Source organism: Acipenser ruthenus, chromosome 35 (genome assembly GCF_902713425.1).
Source record: "Acipenser ruthenus chromosome 35, fAciRut3.2 maternal haplotype, whole genome shotgun sequence".
Classification (NCBI taxonomy): domain Eukaryota; kingdom Metazoa; phylum Chordata; class Actinopteri; order Acipenseriformes; family Acipenseridae; genus Acipenser; species Acipenser ruthenus.
Window position 1 is genome coordinate 8,587,588 of NC_081223.1, and position 27,876 is coordinate 8,615,463.

The window sequence follows — 27,876 nt, forward strand, 5'->3', positions numbered from 1 at the left end:
GCAGACGATGCAAAAATGCCAATACTTGCTTTTGTATCACACGACAAACTTAAGGTATGCTTTAACGGCTTGGCTGTCTCGAGTTAGTTTGTATTGTTAATGTAACACCTCGTTGTTGCCCAGTCATTGTTTCATATGAAGTAGAGCTTGCCAGTTGGGGGCGACGGTCTGCTAATAAAAGTTAAGACTATATTTGCAAGGATCATTTCTAGAATGAAACACGTTTTGAAGGGATTGGTCTCGGTATCCACCAGGAGGAGTGGCAGTGTTTTCTTCTGAGCACCGAGCTGACAATGAGTGTTGTTATCGGGAACCTACTCGCTGCAAGGAATGACCACTTCAATCTTCAGTCGGGGGTTGCTGAAGGAAGGGGACACATTTTGAGTGTGTATCTCATTCCGGTAGAAACGTAGAAAAAAGAAACCATCAAGCCCACAATTGTTCAGTTGTTTAAATCAATAACCACATTTAAATTGATCATTGCTAATGTCAAAACAATTTAAGAACACTTTTAATAGGGCTTGACTAATATAAAAATATAGCAATGTCTTTTGCACTACGCAGGACTAGATTGAGTTTAAAATAGACATTACATCTGAAAATAACTTGTGCTTACCCCCACTTACAAGGAAGCTGTCAACCTTTGTATTCGTCCTCATAACGTGTTAGAAAATGTAAACAGCAGTTGGAGAATACCGAGGTCGATCATCCTAGCATGTTAAACGAGGGCATTTCTCATGTAAGCTACTTCCACTAATAGATTGTTTATACTGTTCTCAATGGTCCGCATCCCAGCCTGAGACCACGATCCAGTGGCAGTCGGAGATGTTTTTCAAAGTAATATGTTATTTGAAATATTAAAACAATCTTTAGTTAAATAACACATGTTTCTACACAAAATATTTTTCAGTGACTTCGACAAGTAGCCAGTTTACAACAAAAATGCAATCTGTGTTAGGAACGCTATTTTCGTCCGATTTAAAATGGAAATGAAAATGGTATTGAGTGCTGACAAGAGTTTGGTATCAGCTGTTGATTTCCTTGAAACAATCTTTTATAGTAAAATGAACAAATTGATTCATTTAAAAAATAAGTAAAAGTGAACTGTCAGAAGTGGGATTTGAACCCACGCCTCCATTCGGAGACCAGAACACACAATTCTTTGGAAAGACAGCGTCCTTGAGTCTGGCGCCTTAGACCACTCGGCCATTCTGACAAGCTGCGTTTGCTTTAGTAGAAAACCGCATTATTTCATTTCAGCACAGACTAGGGTTGTCTATTGTATCAAGGCCCGATTGGGTTTATTACGCACATACTAACTTGCTCCATGAATGATGTAATGACAAGTGTAAAAAAAGAATCAGATTGAAGCCAACCCACGAAAGTAAGATTCTTTATTTCAATATCGGTATAGCTTTAAAGGATGCACGCATTTTACAATAGCAATTGCTATATGACAATGACCAATAAGTAATTGTGTTGCAATACTTTATACAATGTGAACAGAATCAGACATTGCTCCGTTGCCTCGAAGAAACATCTACAATTTGTATTTAAAAAGGACGCCCAACGTGGGGCTCGAATCCACGACCCTGAGATTAAGAGTCTCATGCTCTACCGACTGAGCTAGCCGGGCTGTCGGGAGAAAGTTTCTTTCTTTGAGGCGGGGTGAGAGAGGAAGTACCGACAGGTGCGTGGGACCTGAGATTCGGTGTGCTGCTGCTGTAGATGAGTGTTCTGGAGACGCGCTGTGTCTGTGTCTGCGGTGTTACAGCCGTGTGGGTATATTCCAAAAGTAAAGTGTTGGATAATTCGAGAGCTAGTCTGTTGAATAAAGCTCTGAGCCGTGTGGTTAAATCCTGGTCTCATCAATTTTGTTTTGTTAGATTAAAAGTGTTCCAGCAGCAGGTAAATGTCCCCACACCTTTTGGTTCTGTTTACTTATGCTACACCGCTGCTAAACCTGAACGTTGCTGCTAATTATCTTAACTAAACTTGTATTGTTGTTGAATTGCTCTAATATAGTTAAACCTGTAATGTTGCAGCTAACGTTCCCTAATACTGTTAAAACTTGTGTGTATTAACAATCTGGCTTTTGTTGTTGTACCCTTGCTGCGAAGAGCTGTTTCCAATCACCTAGCACTCTTAATGAGAAGTGTAATCGCTGCTATATGTTGGTCTAATACCCCATGCTTTTAAAATGTGGCTATTGGCTGGCTTTATTCAATTTCCCCTCCTTGTTTTTAGTACAACTTTAATACATTGTATTGTTAGTTATTTGAACTGATTTATGTGACTCATGGATCATTGTAATAAAGCTTTGTGAATTGTTATTCTGCCTTTGTCATTCTGTTGTCATTCCTATTCCAAACCTTTTAATTAATTTTTAGTAGTGTCGGTATTAGGACTCTCACTGGGTGTCACTGGGTGTGGCTGCTACAATCCCATATAGAATGCGACAAAACAGGTCGCCCTCCTTCTTATAAACAGAAAAAGAATAAGTACACACACACACACACACGAGTTGATTTACTGCAGCGTCAGACATCGGAGGTTCAGCAGTGTACTGCAATGTTGTGAAAAGACGTGTCTAATTCAGGATGGTTGAGCGAGCTATGGCGCTGCGTTCAGATCACAGTTACCCTGGAAGCGTGGCTTCGAATTCCATTTCTGACAGCTCTGTTTGTTCATTAACCACTCAGCCACGGCTACATGCTCTCACGGTTTTCCGTGAAAACAGCCGTATTATTGTCAAAAGAAGCAAACGACACCCGCAGTAATGCTGCAGATGGCAGTATAGGCTAAATAATGAACCCAAGTCAAATGCCTTTGTTGAAACTCTATCAGATTTGTACAAGTCAAGCACACGTGGGAAATAATAATACCATATCCTTTCTGCCAACGTTCATAATAATGAATACATCCTTATTTCAAAATACGTAGCTATTTAACTGATCTTTTCAAAACACCCATACACAAAAGCCTTATTTCTACTGAAAAACTAACTTGCTTCATGGCTGCTGCTACAGCACTCGGGCACGTTGTGCCTAGCGTTAGCGGACATAGGAGATAAGAAGACCTACAAAATATCACGCGCTGCAGTTTTTCAGTCCGGGGATTATTACAAATTAGCAGACTGTGCATTAAAATACACATGCATGGTGGGCGTCTCTGTTACAAATAATTGTCACACTTTGTATTTATCTCCATAATGCGCCGGGACAAAATACGCAGATACTTTAAAATTATTTGGAGAATGCGGGCATCGATCCCGCTACTTCTCGCATGCTAAGCGAGCGCTCTACCATTTGAGCTAATTCCCCTTTAATGGTGCCAGGGATTCTCATAGGCTTCATCGCAGCTTGATACGAGCAAATCAGATTGTCAGTTGTTTTTTATTTTTATTTTGGCAATGTAGTCTGTGATTGCAAATTTAAAAAAATAATTTAATTAACTAAATAGCAAGTATTTCGACTAGAGGTATGTTTTCAATTTCTTTAAAAAGTAGTCTCAGCTCGTTTATTCAGTCGCTTAGAAATCCACAATCTGTGTCCCGATGCAGCAGCGCTGTGTGCTGTGGCTCGAGCTTGTTTGACGAGGCAGACGATGCAAAAATGCCAATACTTGCTTTTGTATCACACGACAAACTTAAGGTATGCTTTAACGGCTTGGCTGTCTCGAGTTAGTTTGTATTGTTAATGTAACACCTCGTTGTTGCCCAGTCATTGTTTCATATGAAGTAGAGCTTGCCAGTTGGGGGCGACGATCTGCTAATAAAAGTTAAGACTATATTTGCAAGGATCATTTCTAGAATGAAACACGTTTTGAAGGGATTGGTCTCGGTATCCACCAGGAGGAGTGGCAGTGTTTTCTTCTGAGCACCGAGCTGACAATGAGTGTTGTTATCGGGAACCTACTCGCTGCAAGGAATGACCACTTCAATCTTCAGTCGGGGGTTGCTGAAGGAAGGGGACACATTTTGAGTGTGTATCTCATTCCGGTAGAAACGTAGAAAAAAGAAACCATCAAGCCCACAATTGTTCAGTTGTTTAAATCAATAACCACATTTAAATTGATCATTGCTAATGTCAAAACAATTTAAGAACACTTTAAATAGGGCTTGACTAATATAAAAATATAGCAATGTCTTTTGCACTACGCAGGACTAGATTGAGTTTAAAATAGACATTACATCTGAAAATAACTTGTGCTTACCCCCACTTACAAGGAAGCTGTCAACCTTTGTATTCGTCCTCATAACGTGTTAGAAAATGTAAACAGCAGTTGGAGAATACCGAAGTCGATAATCCTAGCATGTTAAACGAGGGCATTTCTCATGTAAGCTACTTCCACTAATAGATCGTTTATACTGTTCTCAATGGTCCGCATCCCAGCCTGAGACCACGATCCAGTGGCAGTCGGAGATGTTTTTCAAAGTAATATGTTATTTGAAATATTAAAACAATCTTTAGTTAAATAACACATGTTTCAACACAAAATATTTTTCAGTGACTTCGACAAGTAGCCAGTTTACAACAAAAATGCAATCTGTGTTAGGAACGCTATTTTAGTCCGATTTAAAATGGAAATGAAAATGGTATTGAGTGCTGACAAGAGTTTGGTATCAGCTGTTGATTTCCTTGAAACAATCTTTTATAGTAAAATGAACAAATTGATTCATTTAAAAAATAAGTAAAAGTGAACTGTCAGAAGTGGGATTTGAACCCACGCCTCCATTCGGAGACCAGAACACACAATTCTTTGGAAAGACAGCGTCCTTGAGTCTGGCGCCTTAGACCACTCGGCCATTCTGACAAGCTGCGTATGCTTTAGTAGAAAACCGCATTATTTCATTTCAGCACAGACTAGGGTTGTCTATTGTATCAAGGCCCGATTGGGTTTATTACGCACATACTAACTTGCTCCATGAATGATGTAATGACAAGTGTAAAAAAAGAATCAGATTGAAGCCAACCCACGAAAGTAAGATTCTTTATTTCAATATCGGTATAGCTTTAAAGGATGCACGCATTTTACAATAGCAATTGCTATATGACAATGACCAATAAGTAATTGTGTTGCAATACTTTATACAATGTGAACAGAATCAGACATTGCTCCGTTGCCTCGAAGAAACATCTACAATTTGTATTTAAAAAGGACGCCCAACGTGGGGCTCGAACCCACGACCCTGAGATTAAGAGTCTCATGCTCTACCGACTGAGCTAGCCGGGCTGTCGGGAGAAAGTTTCTTTCTTTGAGGCGGGGTGAGAGAGGAAGTACCGACAGGTGCGTGGGACCTGAGATTCGGTGTGCTGCTGCTGTAGATGAGTGTTCTGGAGACGTGCTGTGTCTGTGTCTGCGGTGTTACAGCCGTGTGAGTATATTCCAAAAGTAAAGTGTTGGATAATTCGAGAGCTAGTCTGTTGAATAAAGCTCTGAGACGTGTGGTTAAATCCCGGTCTCATCAATTTTGTTTTGTTAGATTAAAAGTGTTCCAGCAGCAGGTAAATGTCCCCACACCTTTTGGTTCTGTTTACTTATGCTACACCGCTGCTAAACCTGAACGTTGCTGCTAATTATCTTAACTAAACTTGTATTGTTGTTGAATTGCTCTAATATAGTTAAACCTGTAATGTTGCAGCTAACGTTCCCTAATACTGTTAAAACTTGTGTGTATTAACAATCTGGCTTTTGTTGTTGTACCCTTGCTGCGAAGAGCTGTTTCCAATCACCTAGCACTCTTAAAGAGAAGTGTAATCGCTGCTATATGTTGGTCTAATACCCCGTGCTTTTAAAATGTGGCTATTGGCTGGCTTTATTCAATTTCCCCTCCTTGTTTTTAGTACAACTTTAATACATTGTATTGTTAGTTATTTGAACTGATTTATGTGACTCATGGATCATTGTAATAAAGCTTTGTGAATTGTTATTCTGCCTTTGTCATTCTGTTGTCATTCCTATTCCAAACCTTTTAATTAATTTTTAGTAGTGTCGGTATTAGGACTCTCACTGGGTGTCACTGGGTGTGGCTGCTACAATCCCATATAGAATGCGACAAAACAGGTCGCCCTCCTTCATATAAACAGAAAAAGAATAAGTACACACACACACACACACGAGTTGATTTACTGCAGCGTCAGACATCGGAGGTTCAGCAGTGTACTGCAATGTTGTGAAAAGACGTGTCTAATTCAGGATGGTTGAGCGAGCTATGGCGCTGCGTTCAGATCACAGTTACCCTGGAAGCGTGGCTTCGAATTCCATTTCTGACAGCTCTGTTTGTTCATTAACCACTCAGCCACGGCTACATGCTCTCACGGTTTTCCGTGAAAACAGCCGTATTATTGTCAAAAGAAGCAAACGACACCCGCAGTAATGCTGCAGATGGCAGTATAGGCTAAATAATGAACCCAAGTCAAATGCCTTTGTTGAAACTCTATCAGATTTGTACAAGTCAAGCACACGTGGGAAATAATAATACCATATCCTTTCTGCCAACGTTCATAATAATGAATACATCCTTATTTCAAAATACGTAGCTATTTAACTGATCTTTTCAAAACACCCATACACAAAAGCCTTATTTCTACTGAAAAACTAACTTGCTTCATGGCTGCTGCTACAGCACTCGGGCACGTTGTGCCTAGCGTTAGCGGACATAGGAGATAAGAAGACCTACAAAATATCACGCGCTGCAGTTTTTCAGTCCGGGGATTATTACAAATTAGCAGACTGTGCATTAAAATACACATGCATGGTGGGCGTCTCTGTTACAAAGAATTGTCACACTTTGTATTTATCTCCATAATGCGCCGGGACAAAATACGCAGATACTTTAAAATTATTTGGAGAATGCGGGCATCGATCCCGCTACTTCTTGCATGCTAAGCGAGCGCTCTACCATTTGAGCTAATTCCCCTTTAATGGTGCCAGGGATTTTCATAGGCTTCATCGCAGCTTGATACGAGCAAATCAGATTGTCAGTTGTTTTTTTATTTTTATTTTGTCAATGTAGTCTGTGATTGCAAATTTAAAAAAATAATTTAATTAACTAAATAGCAAGTATTTCGACTAGAGGTATGTTTTCAATTTCTTTAAAAAGTAGTCTCAGCTCGTTTATTCAGTCGCTTAGAAATCCACAATCTGTGTCCCGATGCAGCAGCGCTGTGTGCTGTGGCTCGAGCTTGTTTGACGAGGCAGATAATGCAAAAATGCCAATACTTGCTTTTGTATCACGCGACAAACTTAAGGTATGCTTTAACGGCTTGTCTGTCTCGGGTTAGTTTGTATTGTTAATGTAACACCTCGTTGTTGCCCAGTCATTGTTTCATATGAAGTAGAGCTTGCCAGTTGGGGGCGACGGTCTGCTAATAAAAGTTAAGACTATATTTGCAAGGATCATTTCTAGAATGAAACACGTTTTGAAGGGATTGGTCTCGGTATCCACCAGGAGGAGTGGCAGTGTTTTCTTCTGAGCACCGAGCTGACAATGAGTGTTGTTATCGGGAACCTACTCGCTGCAAGGAATGACCACTTCAATCTTCAGTCGGGGGTTGCTGAAGGAAGGGGACACATTTTGAGTGTGTATCTCATTCCGGTAGAAACGTAGAAAAAAGAAACCATCAAGCCCACAATTGTTCAGTTGTTTAAATCAATAACCACATTTAAATTGATCATTGCTAATGTCAAAACAATTTAAGAACACTTTAAATAGGGCTTGACTAATATAAAAATATAGCAATGTCTTTTGCACTACGCAGGACTAGATTGAGTTTAAAATAGACATTACATCTGAAAATAACTTGTGCTTACCCCCACTTACAAGGAAGCTGTCAACCTTTGTATTCGTCCTCATAACGTGTTAGAAAATGTAAACAGCAGTTGGAGAATACCGAAGTCGATCATCCTAGCATGTTAAACGAGGGCATTTCTCATGTAAGCTACTTCCACTAATAGATCGTTTATACTGTTCTCAATGGTCCGCATCCCAGCCTGAGACCACGATCCAGTGGCAGTCGGAGATGTTTTTCAAAGTAATATGTTATTTGAAATATTAAAACAATCTTTAGTTAAATAACACATGTTTCTACACAAAATATTTTTCAGTGACTTCGACAAGTAGCCAGTTTACAACAAAAATGCAATCTGTGTTAGGAACGCTATTTTAGTCCGATTTAAAATGGAAATGAAAATGGTATTGAGTGCTGACAAGAGTTTGGTATCAGCTGTTGATTTCCTTGAAACAATCTTTTATAGTAAAATGAACAAATTGATTCATTTAAAAAATAAGTAAAAGTGAACTGTCAGAAGTGGGATTTGAACCCACGCCTCCATTCGGAGACCGGAACACACAATTCTTTGGAAAGACAGCGTCCTTGAGTCTGGCGCCTTAGACCACTCAGGCCATTCTGACAAGCTGCGTTTGCTTTAGTAGAAAACCGCATTATTTCATTTCAGCACAGACTAGGGTTGTCTATTGTATCAAGGCCCGATTGGGTTTATTACGCACATACTAACTTGCTCCATGAATGATGTAATGACAAGTGTAAAAAAAGAATCAGATTGAAGCCAACCCACAAAAGTAAGATTCTTTATTTCAATATCGGTATAGCTTTAAAGGATGCACGCATTTTACAATAGCAATTGCTATATGACAATGACCAATAAGTAATTGTGTTGCAATACTTTATACAATGTGAACAGAATCAGACATTGCTCCGTTGCCTCGAAGAAACATCTACAATTTGTATTTAAAAAGGACGCCCAACGTGGGGCTCGAACCCACGACCCTGAAATTAAGAGTCTCATGCTCTACCGACTGAGCTAGCCGGGCTGTCGGGAGAAAGTTTCTTTCTTTGAGGCGGGGTGAGAGAGGAAGTACCGACAGGTGCGTGGGACCTGAGATTCGGTGTGCTGCTGCTGTAGATGAGTGTTCTGGAGACGCGCTGTGTCTGTGTCTGCGGTGTTACAGCCGTGTGAGTATATTCCAAAAGTAAAGTGTTGGATAATTCGAGAGCTAGTCTGTTGAATAAAGCTCTGAGACGTGTGGTTAAATCCCGGTCTCATCAATTTTGTTTTGTTAGATTTAAAGTGTTCCAGCAGCAGGTAAATGTCCCCACACCTTTTGGTTCTGTTTACTTATGCTACACCGCTGCTAAACCTGAACGTTGCTGCTAATTATCTTAACTAAACTTGTATTGTTGTTGAATTGCTCTAATATAGTTAAACCTGTAATGTTGCAGCTAACGTTCCCTAATACTGTTAAAACTTGTGTGTATTAACAATCTGGCTTTTGTTGTTGTACCCTTGCTGCGAAGAGCTGTTTCCAATCACCTAGCACTCTTAAAGAGAAGTGTAATCGCTGCTATATGTTGGTCTAATACCCCATGCTTTTAAAATGTGGCTATTGGCTGGCTTTATTCAATTTCCCCTCCTTGTTTTTAGTACAACTTTAATACATTGTATTGTTAGTTATTTGAACTGATTTATGTGACTCATGGATCATTGTAATAAAGCTTTGTGAATTGTTATTCTGCCTTTGTCATTCTGTTGTCATTCCTATTCCAAACCTTTTAATTAATTTTTAGTAGTGTCGGTATTAGGACTCTCACTGGGTGTCACTGGGTGTGGCTGCTACAATCCCATATAGAATGCGACAAAACAGGTCGCCCTCCTTCATATAAACAGAAAAAGAATAAGTACACACACACACACACACACGAGTTGATTTAATGCAGCGTCAGACATCGGAGGTTCAGCAGTGTACTGCAATGTTGTGAAAAGACGTGTCTAATTCAGGATGGTTGAGCGAGCTATGGCGCTGCGTTCAGATCACAGTTACCCTGGAAGCGTGGGTTCGAATTCCATTTCTGACAGCTCTGTTTGTTCATTAACCACTCAGCCACGGCTACATGCTCTCACGGTTTTCCGTGAAAACAGCCGTATTATTGTCAAAAGAAGCAAACGACACCCGCAGTAATGCTGCAGATGGCAGTATAGGCTAAATAATGAACCCAAGTCAAATGCCTTTGTTGAAACTCTATCAGATTTGTACAAGTCAAGCACACGTGGGAAATAATAATACCATATCCTTTCTGCCAACGTTCATAATAATGAATACATCCTTATTTCAAAATACGTAGCTATTTAACTGATCTTTTCAAAACACCCATACACAAAAGCCTTATTTCTACTGAAAAACTAACTTGCTTCATGGCTGCTGCTACAGCACTCGGGCACGTTGTGCCTAGCGTTAGCGGACATAGGAGATAAGAAGACCTACAAAATATCACGCGCTGCAGTTTTTCAGTCCGGGGATTATTACAAATTAGCAGACTGTGCATTAAAATACACATGCATGGTGGGCGTCTCTGTTACAAAGAATTGTCACACTTTGTATTTATCTCCATAATGCGCCGGGACAAAATACGCAGATACTTTAAAATTATTTGGAGAATGCGGGCATCGATCCCGCTACTTCTCGCATGCTAAGCGAGCGCTCTACCATTTGAGCTAATTCCCCTTTAATGGTGCCAGGGATTCTCATAGGCTTCATCGCAGCTTGATACGAGCAAATCAGATTGTCAGTTGTTTTTTATTTTTATTTTGGCAATGTAGTCTGTGATTGCAAATTTAGAAAAATAATTTAATTAACTAAATAGCAAGTATTTCGACTAGAGGTATGTTTTCAATTTCTTTAAAAAGTAGTCTCAGCTCGTTTATTCAGTCGCTTAGAAATCCACAATCTGTGTCCCGATGCAGCAGCGCTGTGTGCTGTGGCTCGAGCTTGTTTGACGAGGCAGACGTTGCAAAAATGCTAATACTTGCTTTTGTATCACGCGACAAACTTAAGGTATGCTTTAACGGCTTGGCTGTCTCGAGTTAGTTTGTATTGTTAATGTAACACCTCGTTGTTGCCCAGTCATTGTTTCATATGAAGTAGAGCTTGCCAGTTGGGGGCGACGGTCTGCTAATAAAAGTTAAGACTATATTTGCAAGGATCATTTCTAGAATGAAACACGTTTTGAAGGGATTGGTCTCGGTATCCACCAGGAGGAGTGGCAGTGTTTTCTTCTGAGCACCGAGCTGACAATGAGTGTTGTTATCGGGAACCTACTCGCTGCAAGGCATGACCACTTCAATCTTCAGTCGGTGGATGCTGAAGGAAGGGGACACATTTTGAGTGTGTATCTCATTCCGGTAGAAACGTAGAAAAAAGAAACCATCAAGCCCACAATTGTTCAGTTGTTTAAATCAATAACCACATTTAAATTGATCATTGCTAATGTCAAAACAATTTAAGAACACTTTAAATAGGGCTTGACTAATATAAAAATATAGCAATGTCTTTTGCACTACGCAGGACTAGATTGAGTTTAAAATAGACATTACATCTGAAAATAACTTGTGCTTACCCCCACTTACAAGGAAGCTGTCAACCTTTGTATTCGTCCTCATAACGTGTTAGAAAATGTAAACAGCAGTTGGAGAATACCGAAGTCGATCATCCTTGCATGTTAAACGAGGGCATTTCTCATGTAAGCTACTTCCACTAATAGATTGTTTATACTGTTCTCAATGGTCCGCATCCCAGCCTGAGACCACGATCCAGTGGCAGTCGGAGATGTTTTTCAAAGTAATATGTTATTTGAAATATTAAAACAATCTTTAGTTAAATAACACATGTTTCTACACAAAATATTTTTCAGTGACTTCGACAAGTAGCCAGTTTACAACAAAAATGCAATCTGTGTTAGGAACGCTATTTTAGTCCGATTTAAAATGGAAATGAAAATGGTATTGAGTGCTGACAAGAGTTTGGTATCAGCTGTTGATTTCCTTGAAACAATCTTTTATAGTAAAATGAACAAATTGATTCATTTAAAAAATAAGTAAAAGTGAACTGTCAGAAGTGGGATTTGAACCCACGCCTCCATTCGGAGACCGGAACACACAATTCTTTGGAAAGACAGCGTCCTTGAGTCTGGCGCCTTAGACCACTCGGCCATTCTGACAAGCTGCGTTTGCTTTAGTAGAAAACCCCATTATTTCATTTCAGCACAGACTAGGGTTGTCTTGTATCAAGGCCCGATTGGGTTTATTACGCACATACTAACTTGCTCCATGAATGATGTAATGACAAGTGTAAAAAAAGAATCAGATTGAAACCAACCCACAAAAGTAAGATTCTTTATTTCAATATCGGTATAGCTTTAAAGGATGCACGCATTTTACAATAGCAATTGCTATATGACAATGACCAATAAGTAATTGTGTTGCAATACTTTATACAATGTGAACAGAATCAGACATTGCTCCGTTGCCTCGAAGAAACATCTACAATTTGTATTTAAAAAGGACGCCCAACGTGGGGCTCAAACCCACGACCCTGAGATTAAGAGTCTCATGCTCTACCGACTGAGCTAGCCGGGCTGTCGGGAGAAAGTTTCTTTCTTTGAGGCGGGGTGAGAGAGGAAGTACCGACAGGTGCGTGGGACCTGAGATTCGGTGTGCTGCTGCTGTAGATGAGTGTTCTGGAGACGCGCTGTGTCTGTGTCTGCGGTGTTACAGCCGTGTGAGTATATTCCAAAAGTAAAGTGTTGGATAATTCGAGAGCTAGTCTGTTGAATAAAGCTCTGAGACGTGTGGTTAAATCCCGGTCTCATCAATTTTGTTTTGTTAGATTAAAAGTGTTCCAGCAGCAGGTAAATGTCCCCACACCTTTTGGTTCTGTTTACTTATGCTACACCGCTGCTAAACCTGAACGTTGCTGCTAATTATCTTAACTAAACTTGTATTGTTGTTGAATTGCTCTAATATAGTTAAACCTGTAATGTTGCAGCTAACGTTCCCTAATACTGTTAAAACTTGTGTGTATTAACAATCTGGCTTTTGTTGTTGTACCCTTGCTGCGAAGAGCTGTTTCCAATCACCTAGCACTCTTAAAGAGAAGTGTAATCGCTGCTATATGTTGGTCTAATACCCCATGCTTTTAAAATGTGGCTATTGGCTGGCTTTATTCAATTTCCCCTCCTTGTTTTTAGTACAACTTTAATACATTGTATTGTTAGTTATTTGAACTGATTTATGTGACTCATGGATCATTGTAATAAAGCTTTGTGAATTGTTATTCTGCCTTTGTCATTCTGTTGTCATTCCTATTCCAAACCTTTTAATTAATTTTTAGTAGTGTCGGTATTAGGACTCTCACTGGGTGTCACTGGGTGTGGCTGCTACAATCCCATATAGAATGCGACAAAACAGGTCGCCCTCCTTCATATAAACAGAAAAAGAATAAGTACACACACACACACACACGAGTTGATTTAATGCAGCGTCAGACATCGGAGGTTCAGCAGTGTACTGCAATGTTGTGAAAAGACGTGTCTAATTCAGGATGGTTGAGCGAGCTATGGCGCTGCGTTCAGATCACAGTTACCCTGGAAGCGTGGGTTCGAATTCCATTTCTGACAGCTCTGTTTGTTCATTAACCACTCAGCCATGGCTACATGCTCTCACGGTTTTCCGTGAGAACAGCCGTATTATTGTCAAAAGAAGCAAACGACACCCGCAGTAAAGCTGCAGATGGCAGTATAGGCTAAATAATGAACCCAAGTCAAATGCCTTTGTTGAAACTCTATCAGATTTGTACAAGTCAAGCACACGTGGGAAATAATAATACCATATCCTTTCTGCCAACGTTCATAATAATGAATACATCCTTATTTCAAAATACGTAGCTATTTTACTGATCTTTTCAAAACACCCATACACAAAAGCCTTATTTCTACTGAAAAACTAACTTGCTTCACGGCTGCTGCTACAGCACTCGGGCACGTTGTGCCTAGCGTTAGCGGACATAGGAGATAAGAAGACCTACAAAATATCACGCGCTGCAGTTTTTCAGTCCGGGGATTATTACAAATTAGCAGACTGTGCATTAAAATACACATGCATGGTGGGCGTCTCTGTTACAAAGAATTGTCACACTTTGTATTTATCTCCATAATGCGCCGGGACAAAATACGCAGATACTTTAAAATTATTTGGAGAATGCGGGCATCGATCCCGCTACTTCTCGCATGCTAAGCGAGCGCTCTACCATTTGAGCTAATTCCCCTTTAATGGTGCCAGGGATTCTCATAGGCTTCATCGCAGCTTGATACGAGCAAATCAGATTGTCAGTTGTTTTTTATTTTTATTTTGGCAATGTAGTCTGTGATTGCAAATTTAGAAAAATAATTTAATTAACTAAATAGCAAGTATTTCGACTAGAGGTATGTTTTCAATTTCTTTAAAAAGTAGTCTCAGCTCGTTTATTCAGTCGCTTAGAAATCCACAATCTGTGTCCCGATGCAGCAGCGCTGTGTGCTGTGGCTCGAGCTTGTTTGACGAGGCAGACGATGCAAAAATGCCAATACTTGCTTTTGTATCACGCGACAAACTTAAGGTATGCTTTAACGGCTTGGCTGTCTCGAGTTAGTTTGTATTGTTAATGTAACACCTCGTTGTTGCCCAGTCATTGTTTCATATGAAGTAGAGCTTGCCAGTTGGGGGCGACGGTCTGCTAATAAAAGTTAAGACTATATTTGCAAGGATCATTTCTAGAATGAAACACGTTTTGAAGGGATTGGTCTCGGTATCCACCAGGAGGAGTGGCAGTGTTTTCTTCTGAGCACCGAGCTGACAATGAGTGTTGTTATCGGGAACCTACTCGCTGCAAGGAATGACCACTTCAATCTTCAGTCGGGGGTTGCTGAAGGAAGGGGACACATTTTGAGTGTGTATCTCATTCCGGTAGAAACGTAGAAAAAAGAAACCATCAAGCCCACAATTGTTCAGTTGTTTAAATCAATAACCACATTTAAATTGATCATTGCTAATGTCAAAACAATTTAAGAACACTTTTAATAGGGCTTGACTAATATAAAAATATAGCAATGTCTTTTGCACTACGCAGGACTAGATTGAGTTTAAAATAGACATTACATCTGAAAATAACTTGTGCTTACCCCCACTTACAAGGAAGCTGTCAACCTTTGTATTCGTCCTCATAACGTGTTAGAAAATGTAAACAGCAGTTGGAGAATACCGAGGTCGATCATCCTAGCATGTTAAACGAGGGCATTTCTCATGTAAGCTACTTCCACTAATAGATTGTTTATACTGTTCTCAATGGTCCGCATCCCAGCCTGAGACCACGATCCAGTGGCAGTCGGAGATGTTTTTCAAAGTAATATGTTATTTGAAATATTAAAACAATCTTTAGTTAAATAACACATGTTTCTACACAAAATATTTTTCAGTGACTTCGACAAGTAGCCAGTTTACAACAAAAATGCAATCTGTGTTAGGAACGCTATTTTCGTCCGATTTAAAATGGAAATTTTAAATGGTATTGAGTGCTGACAAGAGTTTGGTATCAGCTGTTGATTTCCTTGAAACAATCTTTTATAGTAAAATTAACAAATTGATTCATTTAAAAAATAAGTAAAAGTGAACTGTCAGAAGTGGGATTTGAACCCACGCCTCCATTCGGAGACCAGAACACACAATTCTTTGGAAAGACAGCGTCCTTGAGTCTGGCGCCTTAGACCACTCGGCCATTCTGACAAGCTGCGTTTGCTTTAGTAGAAAACCGCATTATTTCATTTCAGCACAGACTAGGGTTGTCTATTGTATCAAGGCCCGATTGGGTTTATTACGCACATACTAACTTGCTCCATGAATGATGTAATGACAAGTGTAAAAAAAGAATCAGATTGAAGCCAACCCACGAAAGTAAGATTCTTTATTTCAATATCGGTATAGCTTTAAAGGATGCACGCATTTTACAATAGCAATTGCTATATGACAATGACCAATAAGTAATTGTGTTGCAATACTTTATACAATGTGAACAGAATCAGACATTGCTCCGTTGCCTCGAAGAAACATCTACAATTTGTATTTAAAAAGGACGCCCAACGTGGGGCTCGAACCCACGACCCTGAGATTAAGAGTCTCATGCTCTACCGACTGAGCTAGCCGGGCTGTCGGGAGAAAGTTTCTTTCTTTGAGGCGGGGTGAGAGAGGAAGTACCGACAGGTGCGTGGGACCTGAGATTCGGTGTGCTGCTGCTGTAGATGAGTGTTCTGGAGACGCGCTGTGTCTGTGTCTGCGGTGTTACAGCCGTGTGGGTATATTCCAAAAGTAAAGTGTTGGATAATTCGAGAGCTAGTCTGTTGAATAAAGCTCTGAGACGTGTGGTTAAATCCCGGTCTCATCAATTTTGTTTTGTTAGATTAAAAGTGTTCCAGCAGCAGGTAAATGTCCCCACACCTTTTGGTTCTGTTTACTTATGCTACACCGCTGCTAAACCTGAACGTTGCTGCTAATTATCTTAACTAAACTTGTATTGTTGTTGAATTGCTCTAATATAGTTAAACCTGTAATGTTGCAGCTAACGTTCCCTAATACTGTTAAAACTTGTGTGTATTAACAATCTGGCTTTTGTTGTTGTACCCTTGCTGCGAAGAGCTGTTTCCAATCACCTAGCACTCTTAAAGAGAAGTGTAATCGCTGCTATATGTTGGTCTAATACCCCATGCTTTTAAAATGTGGCTATTGGCTGGCTTTATTCAATTTCCCCTCCTTGTTTTTAGTACAACTTTAATACATTGTATTGTTAGTTATTTGAACTGATTTATGTGACTCATGGATCATTGTAATAAAGCTTTGTGAATTGTTATTCTGCCTTTGTCATTCTGTTGTCATTCCTATTCCAAACCTTTTAATTAATTTTTAGTAGTGTCGGTATTAGGACTCTCACTGGGTGTCACTGGGTGTGGCTGCTACAATCCCATATAGAATGCGACAAAACAGGTCGCCCTCCTTCATATAAACAGAAAAAGAATAAGTACACACACACACACACACGAGTTGATTTACTGCAGCGTCAGACATCGGAGGTTCAGCAGTGTACTGCAATGTTGTAAAAAGCCGTGTGTAATTCAGGATGGTTGAGCGAGCTATGGCGCTGCGTTCAGATCACAGTTACCCTGGAAGCGTGGGTTCGAATTCCATTTCTGACAGCTCTGTTTGTTCATTAACCACTCAGCCACGGCTACATGCTCTCACGGTTTTCCGTGAAAACAGCCGTATTATTGTCAAAAGAAGCAAACGACACCCGCAGTAATGCTGCAGATGGCAGTATAGGCTAAATAATGAACCCAAGTCAAATGCCTTTGTTGAAACTCTATCAGATTTGTACAAGTCAAGCACACGTGGGAAATAATAATACCATATCCTTTCTGCCAACGTTCATAATAATGAATACATCCTTATTTCAAAATACGTAGCTATTTAACTGATCTTTTCAAAACACCCATACACAAAAGCCTTATTTCTACTGAAAAACTAACTTGCTTCATGGCTGCTGCTACAGCACTCGGGCACGTTGTGCCTAGCGTTAGCGGACATAGGAGATAAGAAGACCTACAAAATATCACGCGCTGCAGTTTTTCAGTCCGGGGGTTATTACAAATTAGCAGACTGTGCATTAAAATACACATGCATGGTGGGCGTCTCTGTTACAAAGAATTGTCACACTTTGTATTTATCTCCATAATGCGCCGGGACAAAATACGCAGATACTTTAAAATTATTTGGAGAATGCGGGCATCGATCCCGCTACTTCTCGCATGCTAAGCGAGCGCTCTACCATTTGAGCTAATTCCCCTTTAATGGTGCCAGGGATTCTCATAGGCTTCATCGCAGCTTGATACGAGCAAATCTGATTGTCAGTTGTTTTTTATTTTTATTTTGGCAATGTAGTCTGTGATTGCAAATTTAAAAAAATAATTTAATTAACTAAATAGCAAGTATTTCGACTAGAGGTATGTTTTCAATTTCTTTAAAAAGTAGTCTCAGCTCGTTTATTCAGTCGCTTAGAAATCCACAATCTGTGTCCCGATGCAGCAGCGCTGTGTGCTGTGGCTCGAGCTTGTTTGACGAGGCAGACGATGCAAAAATGCCAATACTTGCTTTTGTATCACGCGACAAACTTAAGGTATGCTTTAACGGCTTGGCTGTCTCGAGTTAGTTTGTATTGTTAATGTAACACCTCGTTGTTGCCCAGTCATTGTTTCATATGAAGTAGAGCTTGCCAGTTGGGGGCGACGGTCTGCTAATAAAAGTTAAGACTATATTTGCAAGGATCATTTCTAGAATGAAACACGTTTTGAAGGGATTGGTCTCGGTATCCACCAGGAGGAGTGGCAGTGTTTTCTTCTGAGCACCGAGCTGACAATGAGTGTTGTTATCGGGAACCTACTCGCTGCAAGGAATGACCACTTCAATCTTCAGTCGGGGGTTGCTGAAGGAAGGGGACACATTTTGAGTGTGCATCTCATTCCGGTAGAAACGTAGAAAAAAGAAACCATCAAGCCCACAATTGTTCAGTTGTTTAAATCAATAACCACATTTAAATTGATCATTGCTAATGTCAAAACAATTTAAGAACACTTTTAATAGGGCTTGACTAATATAAAAATATAGCAATGTCTTTTGCACTACGCAGGACTAGATTGAGTTTAAAATAGACATTACATCTGAAAATAACTTGTGCTTACCCCCACTTACAAGGAAGCTGTCAACCTTTGTATTCGTCCTCATAACGTGTTAGAAAATGTAAACAGCAGTTGGAGAATACCGAAATCGATCATCCTAGCATGTTAAACGAGGGCATTTCTCATGTAAGCTACTTCCACTAATAGATTGTTTATACTGTTCTCAATGGTCCGCATCCCAGCCTGAGACCACGATCCAGTGGCAGTCGGAGATGTTTTTCAAAGTAATATGTTATTTGAAATATTAAAACAATCTTTAGTTAAATAACACATGTTTCTACACAAAATATTTTTCAGTGACTTCGACAAGTAGCCAGTTTACAACAAAAATGCAATCTGTGTTAGGAACGCTATTTTCGTCCGATTTAAAATGGAAATGAAAATGGTATTGAGTGCTGACAAGAGTTTGGTATCAGCTGTTGATTTCCTTGAAACAATCTTTTATAGTAAAATGAACAAATTGATTCATTTAAAAAATAAGTAAAAGTGAACTGTCAGAAGTGGGATTTGAACCCACGCCTCCATTCGGAGACCAGAAAACACAATTCTTTGGAAAGACAGCGTCCTTGATTCTGGCGCCTTAGACCACTCGGCCATTCTGACAAGCTGCGTTTGCTTTAGTAGAAAACCGCATTATTTCATTTCAGCACAGACTAGGGTTGTCTCGTATCAAGGCCCGATTGGGTTTATTACGCACATACTAACTTGCTCCATGAATGATGTAATGACAAGTGTAAAAAAAGAATCAGATTGAAGCCAACCCACGAAAGTAAGATTCTTTATTTCAATATCGGTATAGCTTTAAAGGATGCACGCATTTTACAATAGCAATTGCTATATGACAATGACCAATAAGTAATTGTGTTGCAATACTTTATACAATGTGAACAGAATCAGACATTGCTCCGTTGCCTCGAAGAAACATCTACAATTTGTATTTAAAAAGGACGCCCAACGTGGGGCTCGAACCCACAACCCGGAGATTAAGAGTCTCATGCTCTACCGACTGAGCTAGCCGGGCTGTCGGGAGAAAGTTTCTTTCTTTGAGGCGGGGTGAGAGAGGAAGTACCGACAGGTGCGTGGGACCTGAGATTCGGTGTGCTGCTGCTGTAGATGAGTGTTCTGGAGACGCGCTGTGTCTGTGTCTGCGGTGTTACAGCCGTGTGAGTATATTCCAAAAGTATAGTGTTGGATAATTCGAGAGCTAGTCTGTTGAATAAAGCTCTGAGACGTGTGGTTAAATCCTGGTCTCATCAATTTTGTTTTGTTAGATTAAAAGTGTTCTAGCAGCAGGTAAATGTCCCCACACCTTTTGGTTCTGTTTACTTATGCTACACCGCTGCTAAACCTGAACGTTGCTGCTAATTATCTTAACTAAACTTGTATTGTTGTTGAATTGCTCTAATATAGTTAAACCTGTAATGTTGCAGCTAACGTTCCCTAATACTGTTAAAACTTGTGTGTATTAACAATCTGGCTTTTGTTGTTGTACCCTTGCTGCGAAGAGCTGTTTCCAATCACCTAGCACTCTTAAAGAGAAGTGTAATCGCTGCTATATGTTGGTCTAATACCCCATGCTTTTAAAATGTGGCTATTGGCTGGCTTTATTCAATTTCCCCTCCTTGTTTTTAGTACAACTTTAATACATTGTATTGTTAGTTATTTGAACTGATTTATGTGACTCATGGATCATTGTAATAAAGCTTTGTGAATTGTTATTCTGCCTTTGTCATTCTGTTGTCATTCCTATTCCAAACCTTTTAATTAATTTTTAGTAGTGTCGGTATTAGGACTCTCACTGGGTGTCACTGGGTGTGGCTGCTACAATCCCATATAGAATGCGACAAAACAGGTCGCCCTCCTTCATATAAACAGAAAAAGAATAAGTACACACACACACACGAGTTGATTTACTGCAGCATCAGACATCGGAGGTTCAGCAGTGTACTGCAATGTTGTGAAAAGACGTGTCTAATTCAGGATGGTTTAGCGAGCTATGGCGCTGCGTTCAGATCACAGGTACCCTGGAAGCGTGGGTTCGAATTCCATTTCTGACAGCTCTGTTTGTTCATTAACCACTCAGCCACGGCTACATGCTCTCACGGTTTTCCGTGAAAACAGCCGTTTTATTGTCAAAAGAAGCAAACGACACCCGCAGTAATGCTGCAGATGGCAGTATAGGCTAAATAATGAACCCAAGTCAAATGCCTTTGTTGAAACTCTATCAGATTTGTACAAGTCAAGCACACGTGGGAAATAATAATACCATATCCTTTCTGCCAACGTTCATAATAATGAATACATCCTTATTTCAAAATACGTAGCTATTTAACTGATCTTTTCAAAACACCCATACACAAAAGCCTTATTTCTACTGAAAAACTAACTTGCTTCATGGCTGCTGCTACAGCACTCGGGCACGTTGTGCCTAGCGTTAGCGGACATAGGAGATAAGAAGACCTACAAAATTTCACGCGCTGCAGTTTTTCAGTCCGGGGATTATTACAAATTAGCAGACTGTGCATTAAAATACACATGCATGGTGGGCGTCTCTGTTACAAAGAATTGTCACACTTTGTATTTATCTCCATAATGCGCCGGGACAAAATACGCAGATACTTTAAAATTATTTGGAGAATGCGGGCATCGATCCCGCTACTTCTCGCATGCTAAGCTAGCGCTCTACCATTTGATCTAATTCCCCTTTAATGGTGCCAGGGATTCTCATAGGCTTCATCGCAGCTTGATACGAGCAAATCAGATTGTCAGTTGTTTTTTATTTTTATTTTGGCAATGTAGTCTGTGATTGCAAATTTAAAAAAATAATTTAATTAACTAAATAGCAAGTATTTCGACTAGAGGTATGTTTTCAATTTCTTTAAAAAGTAGTCTCAACTCGTTTATTCAGTCGCTTAGAAATCCACAATCTGTGTCCCGATGCAGCAGCGCTGTGTGCTGTGGCTCGAGCTTGTTTGACGAGGCAGACGTTGCAAAAATGCTAATACTTGCTTTTGTATCACGCGACAAACTTAAGGTATGCTTTAACGGCTTGGCTGTCTCGAGTTAGTTTGTATTGTTAATGTAACACCTCGTTGTTGCCCAGTCATTGTTTCATATGAAGTAGAGCTTGCCAGTTGGGGGCGACGGTCTGCTAATAAAAGTTAAGACTATATTTGCAAGGATCATTTCTAGAATGAAACACGTTTTGAAGGGATTGGTCTCGGTATCCACCAGGAGGAGTGGCAGTGTTTTCTTCTGAGCACCAAGCTGACAATGAGTGTTGTTATCGGGAACCTACTCGCTGCAAGGATTGACCACTTCAATCTTCAGTCGGGGGTTGCTGAAGGAAGGGGACACATTTTGAGTGTGTATCTCATTCCGGTAGAAACGTAGAAAAAAGAAACCATCAAGCCCACAATTGTTCAGTTGTTTAAATCAATAACCACATTTAAATTGATCATTGCTAATGTCAAAACAATTTAAGAACACTTTAAATAGGGCTTGACTAATATAAAAATATAGCAATGTCTTTTGCACTACGCAGGACTAGATTGAGTTTAAAATAGACATTACATCTGAAAATAACTTGTGCTTACCCCCACTTACAAGGAAGCTGTCAACCTTTGTATTCGTCCTCATAACGTGTTAGAAAATGTAAACAGCAGTTGGAGAATACCGAAATCGATCATCCTAGCATGTTAAACGAGGGCATTTCTCATGTAAGCTACTTCCACTAATAGATCGTTTATACTGTTCTCAATGGTCCGCATCCCAGCCTGAGACCACGATCCAGTGGCAGTCGGAGATGTTTTTCAAAGTAATATGTTATTTGAAATATTAAAACAATCTTTAGTTAAATAACACATGTTTCTACACAAAATATTTTTCAGTGACTTCGACAAGTAGCCAGTTTACAACAAAAATGCAATCTGTGTTAGGAACGCTATTTTAGTCCGATTTAAAATGGAAATGAAAATGGTATTGAGTGCTGACAAGAGTTTGGTATCAGCTGTTGATTTCCTTGAAACAATCTTTTATAGTAAAATGAACAAATTGATTCATTTAAAAAATAAGTAAAAGTGGGAGTCAGAAGTGGGATTTGAACCCACGCCTCCATTCGGAGACCAGAACACACAATTCTTTGGAAAGACAGTGTCCTTGAGTCTGGCGCCTTAGACCACTCGGCCATTCTGACAAGCTGCGTTTGCTTTAGTAGAAAACCGCATTATTTCATTTCAGCACAGACTAGGGTTGTCTATTGTATCAAGGCCCGATTGGGTTTATTACGCACAAACCAACTGTTGCTCCATGAATGATATAATGACAATTGTAAAAAAGAAACGGATTGGATGAGGGTGTGTGTGTGTGTGTGTGTGTGTGTGTGTGTGTGCATGTTTGTGTGAGAGAGAGAGCGTCCTGAGACTGAAGCAACACATCCAGGAGGAGAGACTGCTCCCTATGATAGAGCTGACAGCACTGAGGGTGTGTGTGTGTGTGTGTGTGTGTGTGTGAGAGAGAGAGAGAGAGAGAGAGAGAGAGAGAGAGAGAGAGAGAGAGAGAGAGAGAGAGAGAGAGAGAGAGAGAGAGTGTCCTGAGACTGAGGCAACACCTCCAGGAGGAGAGACTGCTCCCTACGATAGAGCTGACAGCACTGAGGGTGTGTGTGTGTGTGTGTGTGTGTGTGTGTGTGTGTGTGTGTGTGTGTGTGTGAGAGAGAGAGAGAGAGAGCGTCCCGAGACTGAGGCAACACATCCTCAGTGCTGTCACCTCTATCGTAGGGAGCAGTCTCTCCTCCTGGATGTGTTGCCTCAGTCTCGGGACGCTCTCTCTCTCTCTCACACACACACACACACACACACACACACACACACACACACACACACACACACACACACACACACACACACACACACACACACACACACACACACACACACACACACAGCGTTCAAGAGATCTACAGTGGCGCATTCTTCATGGCATCATAGCCACTGGGCGCCACGTCCACCGTATTGACCTTGCAGTTAGTAAAGACTGTGATTTTTGTGGAGAGGAAGAAACACTGTTTCACCTTTTTACTGACTGCAGAAGGATGGACCCCTTGTTTAATGTTATTGCTGAATTGCTAAGTTCTTTAAATGTGTTTTTTTTTACTAAATAATTATTCATTTTTAATTTTCCTTACAGTCACAAGACACGATTTAAAAGTGCTTTAATTAATTTTATATTTGGGCAAGGAAAATTAGCAATCTGGAAAACCAGGAAAAACAAGCTGCAGGGGTCGGGAATTTATAACGCTGAATTAATGTTGAAATTGTTGTTGAAAACAAGAATTCAAATTGACTTTGTTTATTTTTCTTTAGTCCATGACTTACAGAGTTTTCAGCAGCGTTGGTGTGTGAATGAGGGATTGTGTGTGCTGGGGGAGGAGGGAGAGCTACAGTTTTTTGTGTGAAATAATCTGGATGTATTTATTTATGTGCATGTATATACAGATTTATCTAATTGGGGGGAGAAAAAAAAAGAAAAAAAAATATATATATATAATTTAGATCTGTTTTATATTTAACTGTTTATTACTTTATTTGTTTTCAAAATGTTTTCAATAAAGGACCCTTAAAAGTCAAAAGTCTCCAGTTTTTTTCCTGTGGACCCCCTGGACTGTCTCTGAGGACCCCAGGTTAAGAACCACTGCTCTGGAATAAAGAGTATCATTTTATTACTCTCTCTATTATCTCTACTATGAAAGACACTAAACCAGAGTTTAAAACATTAGTTATTTAAACCAAAACAAGTGTTTTTGTGAGACAAATATAACACAAATGCATCGAGATTTGAACTCAGCTCGCTGGATTCAGAATGCTAGCCATTACACCATGGAACCGCCCATACAGGACCTCCATTGGAAGGACTCTCGTCAATGTTTCTTCAAAACACCAAACAGAACTACCTGCACTACACTCTGTGACCACAAGAGGGAGAGAGAGAGAGTAATAAAATGATGCTCTTTAATCCAGAGCAGTGGTTCTTAACCTGGGGTCCTCAGAGACAGTCCAGGGGGTCCACAGGAAAAAACTGGAAACTTTTCACTCACCGTTAGGAATGTGGAAAATCAAAATGTTTGCTTCTTGAATGTATTTGATTTCACAAAGTTTATGATGGATCTGTTAACCTGCAGGTCTGATTTTAATATTTTACAATTAATAATTATTTATACTGTGTAACAAAGCTACATAATCACAGCTGTGGCTAAGATGAATTGTTTGAGAGAAGGAAGAAGAGAGAGAAATAGCTGTGTTTGTACAAACTCAACACAAACAAAACTATGAGCTATTTCTTTTGTTTTGTTTGCAAGATAAACTTTTTTTTCAGTTTTTCATCCGAAAGTCAAAGAAACTGCATCAGCTGAAAATGAGTTTAAACTTAAGAGCACTTCTTGGCTAGAAGTGGCTGCTGTGCCAAGGAAGACCATTTGCATAGAAAAGACACTAATAATCTAACTGTACTGTGAGTCACCCAACCCTATCAAGTCCCACCTGTGTTCACAGCTCAGATCTCATAGAACTGTCTGTGACACTTATTGAAACAGAAGTGCAGTGCTTAGAACACATATACAAATAGAACTAATCCACTCTTCTATTAAACTGTGAACTTAGTGTTTGATTGAATCACTCTCTGTGTTTGTATAGCCTGGAAACAGGCATCAGTGCCCTGCCACGCTGCACACACTGCCATCATTCACACTGACACAAGAGGGAGCCAGAGCACCACTGCTGTCTATAATGCAATAACACAGTAATAAGACAATTGAAATAGGCAGCAGTTACCTCCCCAGTCAGCCCAGTTCTCCCATTGTTTGAACAGACCCATAAATGAATATATAGCAACATAAATGAATATATTCACAGACATTTATTTATTCGTTCATTCATTTATTTATTTTAATTTTGATGTAGAATATCCTCCATACAAAGGGAGTAGCCATACAATATTAAGATCTCAATACACCACATACACCGCTGTTATTCCACAGTTCAAGACAAATGCACCACTGCATTTAAAAACAAAGTACAATTAAATCAAATATACTATATATAAAAGGAATAACACAAACGGAAATGTACCACGCTGTGCAGACTGTGCCTTTAACATAAGAACATAAGAACATAAGAACATAAGAATGTTTACAAACGAGAGGAGGCCATTCGGCCCATCTTGCTCGTTTGGTTGTTAGTAGCTTATTGATCCCAGAATCTCAGCAAGCAGCTTCTTCAAGAATCCCAGGGTGTCAGCTTCAACAACATTACTGGGTAGTTGGTTACAGACACTCACAATTCTCTGTGTAAAAAAGTGCCTCCTATTTTCTGTTCTGAATGCCCCTTTATCTAATCTCCATTTGTGACCCCTGGTCCTTGTTTTTTTTCATGTCAAAAAAGTCCCCTGGGTTGACACTGTCTATACCTTTTAGGATTTTGAATGTTTGAATCAGATCGCCGCGTAGTCTTCTTTGTTCAAGACTGAATAGATTCAATTCTTTTAGCCTGTCTGCATATGACATGCCTATTAAACCCGGGATAATTCTGGTTGCTCTTCTTTGCACTCTTTCTAGCGCGGAAATATCCTTTTTGTAATGAGTTGACCAGAACTGAACACAATATTCTAGGTGAGGTCTTACTAATGCATTGTAAAGTTTTAACATTACTTCCCTTGATTTAAATTCAACACTTCTCACAATATATCCGAGTATCTTGTTGGCCTTTTTTATAGCTTTTCCACATTGTCTAGATGAAGACATTTCTGAGTCAACATAAACTCCTAGGTCTTTTTCATAGATTCTTTCTTCAATTTCATTATCTCCTATATACAGACACATACCACACTGTAGTGTTTAGATGACTGGATGTGAGGAGCCTTGTGTCAACAATGGGAGAACTGGGCTGACTGGGGAGGTAACTGCTGGCTATTTCAATTGTCTTATTACTGTGTTATTACATTATGGACAGCAGTGGTGCTCTGGCTCCCTCTTGTGATCAGTGTGAATGATGGTTGTGTGTGCAGCTTCAATTTCAGTATCTCCCATATGATATTTATAATGCACATTTTTATTGCCTGCATGCAATACTTTACACTTTTCTCTATTAAATGTAATTTGCCATGTGTCTGCCCAGTTCTGAATGCTGTCTAGATCATTTTGAATGACCTTTGCTGCTGCAGCAGTGTTTGCCACTCCTCCAATTTTTGTGTCATCTGCAAATTTAAGAACTTTGCTTACTATACCAGAATCTAAATAATTAATGTAGATTAGGAATAGCAGAGGACCTAATACTGATCCCTATGGTACACCACTGATTACCTCACTCAATTTTGAGGTTTCTCCTCTAATCAGTACTTTCTGTTTTCTATATGTTAACCACTCCCTAATCCATGTGCATGCATTTCCTTGAATCCCTACTGCGATGAGGGTGACGCTGCCATTGTTTTACCTCACTCTGTCCGTTACCATGGCAGCTGATGGGGAAACACACTTTCCAGCTTGATTGAACTGCTTTCGACTCCAAGAGAAAGTCTCACAGCAAGGAGCTCTAGAATCTCACATGGAGTGTCTTCCTTATGTGGAGACAGCGGTCACGTGGTGTAAGTACAGCTGGGCGACTTTCAAACGAGAAATACAATTGCAGCGAGTCGGCCAGACCGGACCTGAACTGTATATACAATAATTCAAGGTGTCTGGATATGAGTGTGTGGGTTGGGCTGACAATATTTTAGAAACCAGTCTGTTTTGATCAGCATTTAAAACAGCACCTATAGGAATGTAAAACACTAGTTCATTTATTAATTCATTTATTTATTCATCTATGTATGTATGTATGTATGTATGTATGTATGTATGTATGTGTGTGTGTGTATGTATGTATGTATGTAAGTGTGTATGTATTAATAATTCTCTAACACCCCCTGTTCTCTGTGTGTGATTGAGTGGCACTGCCTGCGCATTAACAAAAAGCTCACTCACAGACTCACGACAGACACTCTAGAGGTGTTCTGAACTCAATACAAGCACAACATTTTGAAGTCCTAATTAAGCACATGAGCAGAGTGCCACCTGAACAATGTATTTGGCCTCGTTGCTCTTTTGACGTGGCACATTACTCCGAGCGGCTCTGCTGCACCTCGGTTTCATAAGGAGCTCCAGCAGCGATCTGAACTCTAAGCTGCACTTAATGCTAATGTAGACAAATGATATACTGAAGAGTATCGTGTATCG

The 27,876-nt window shown here is 39.9% G+C and overlaps 19 non-coding genes across 19 annotated transcripts; 7 read left to right on the forward strand and 12 right to left on the reverse strand.

The window, feature by feature from the left end:
• The first annotated feature begins 183 nt into the window (after positions 1 to 183).
• Positions 184 to 389, forward strand: LOC131705538 (small nucleolar RNA U3). Its single transcript, XR_009310491.1, has one exon. It is a non-coding gene; the product is annotated as a small nucleolar RNA U3 (small nucleolar RNA).
• Positions 390 to 1,105: 716 nt separating this feature from the next.
• On the reverse strand, positions 1,106 to 1,216 carry trnal-caa (transfer RNA leucine (anticodon CAA)). The gene is made up of 2 exons: positions 1,179 to 1,216; positions 1,106 to 1,151 (listed from the first exon to the last, which is right to left on the reverse strand). It is a non-coding gene; the product is annotated as a tRNA-Leu (tRNA).
• A 347-nt stretch (positions 1,217 to 1,563) lies between these two features.
• On the reverse strand, positions 1,564 to 1,636 carry trnak-cuu (transfer RNA lysine (anticodon CUU)). The gene has a single exon. It is a non-coding gene; the product is annotated as a tRNA-Lys (tRNA).
• A 2,146-nt stretch (positions 1,637 to 3,782) lies between these two features.
• LOC131705539 (small nucleolar RNA U3) lies at positions 3,783 to 3,988 on the forward strand. Its single transcript, XR_009310492.1, has one exon. It is a non-coding gene; the product is annotated as a small nucleolar RNA U3 (small nucleolar RNA).
• A 716-nt stretch (positions 3,989 to 4,704) lies between these two features.
• trnal-caa (transfer RNA leucine (anticodon CAA)) lies at positions 4,705 to 4,815 on the reverse strand. Its single transcript has 2 exons — positions 4,778 to 4,815; positions 4,705 to 4,750 (listed from the first exon to the last, which is right to left on the reverse strand). It is a non-coding gene; the product is annotated as a tRNA-Leu (tRNA).
• Positions 4,816 to 5,162: 347 nt separating this feature from the next.
• trnak-cuu (transfer RNA lysine (anticodon CUU)) lies at positions 5,163 to 5,235 on the reverse strand. The gene has a single exon. It is a non-coding gene; the product is annotated as a tRNA-Lys (tRNA).
• A 2,147-nt stretch (positions 5,236 to 7,382) lies between these two features.
• LOC131705540 (small nucleolar RNA U3) lies at positions 7,383 to 7,588 on the forward strand. Its single transcript, XR_009310493.1, has one exon. It is a non-coding gene; the product is annotated as a small nucleolar RNA U3 (small nucleolar RNA).
• A 716-nt stretch (positions 7,589 to 8,304) lies between these two features.
• trnal-caa (transfer RNA leucine (anticodon CAA)) lies at positions 8,305 to 8,416 on the reverse strand. The gene is made up of 2 exons: positions 8,378 to 8,416; positions 8,305 to 8,350 (listed from the first exon to the last, which is right to left on the reverse strand). It is a non-coding gene; the product is annotated as a tRNA-Leu (tRNA).
• Positions 8,417 to 8,763: 347 nt separating this feature from the next.
• trnak-cuu (transfer RNA lysine (anticodon CUU)) lies at positions 8,764 to 8,836 on the reverse strand. The gene has a single exon. It is a non-coding gene; the product is annotated as a tRNA-Lys (tRNA).
• A 2,148-nt stretch (positions 8,837 to 10,984) lies between these two features.
• On the forward strand, positions 10,985 to 11,190 carry LOC131705566 (small nucleolar RNA U3). The gene has a single exon (XR_009310518.1). It is a non-coding gene; the product is annotated as a small nucleolar RNA U3 (small nucleolar RNA).
• A 716-nt stretch (positions 11,191 to 11,906) lies between these two features.
• trnal-caa (transfer RNA leucine (anticodon CAA)) lies at positions 11,907 to 12,017 on the reverse strand. The gene is made up of 2 exons: positions 11,980 to 12,017; positions 11,907 to 11,952 (listed from the first exon to the last, which is right to left on the reverse strand). It is a non-coding gene; the product is annotated as a tRNA-Leu (tRNA).
• A 345-nt stretch (positions 12,018 to 12,362) lies between these two features.
• Positions 12,363 to 12,435, reverse strand: trnak-cuu (transfer RNA lysine (anticodon CUU)). Its single transcript has one exon. It is a non-coding gene; the product is annotated as a tRNA-Lys (tRNA).
• Positions 12,436 to 14,581: 2,146 nt separating this feature from the next.
• On the forward strand, positions 14,582 to 14,787 carry LOC131705541 (small nucleolar RNA U3). Its single transcript, XR_009310494.1, has one exon. It is a non-coding gene; the product is annotated as a small nucleolar RNA U3 (small nucleolar RNA).
• Positions 14,788 to 15,504: 717 nt separating this feature from the next.
• Positions 15,505 to 15,615, reverse strand: trnal-caa (transfer RNA leucine (anticodon CAA)). The gene is made up of 2 exons: positions 15,578 to 15,615; positions 15,505 to 15,550 (listed from the first exon to the last, which is right to left on the reverse strand). It is a non-coding gene; the product is annotated as a tRNA-Leu (tRNA).
• A 347-nt stretch (positions 15,616 to 15,962) lies between these two features.
• trnak-cuu (transfer RNA lysine (anticodon CUU)) lies at positions 15,963 to 16,035 on the reverse strand. Its single transcript has one exon. It is a non-coding gene; the product is annotated as a tRNA-Lys (tRNA).
• Positions 16,036 to 18,181: 2,146 nt separating this feature from the next.
• LOC131705542 (small nucleolar RNA U3) lies at positions 18,182 to 18,387 on the forward strand. The gene has a single exon (XR_009310495.1). It is a non-coding gene; the product is annotated as a small nucleolar RNA U3 (small nucleolar RNA).
• Positions 18,388 to 19,103: 716 nt separating this feature from the next.
• trnal-caa (transfer RNA leucine (anticodon CAA)) lies at positions 19,104 to 19,214 on the reverse strand. The gene is made up of 2 exons: positions 19,177 to 19,214; positions 19,104 to 19,149 (listed from the first exon to the last, which is right to left on the reverse strand). It is a non-coding gene; the product is annotated as a tRNA-Leu (tRNA).
• Positions 19,215 to 21,774: 2,560 nt separating this feature from the next.
• LOC131705503 (small nucleolar RNA U3) lies at positions 21,775 to 21,980 on the forward strand. Its single transcript, XR_009310455.1, has one exon. It is a non-coding gene; the product is annotated as a small nucleolar RNA U3 (small nucleolar RNA).
• Positions 21,981 to 22,695: 715 nt separating this feature from the next.
• On the reverse strand, positions 22,696 to 22,806 carry trnal-caa (transfer RNA leucine (anticodon CAA)). The gene is made up of 2 exons: positions 22,769 to 22,806; positions 22,696 to 22,741 (listed from the first exon to the last, which is right to left on the reverse strand). It is a non-coding gene; the product is annotated as a tRNA-Leu (tRNA).
• Positions 22,807 to 27,876: the final 5,070 nt, after the last annotated feature.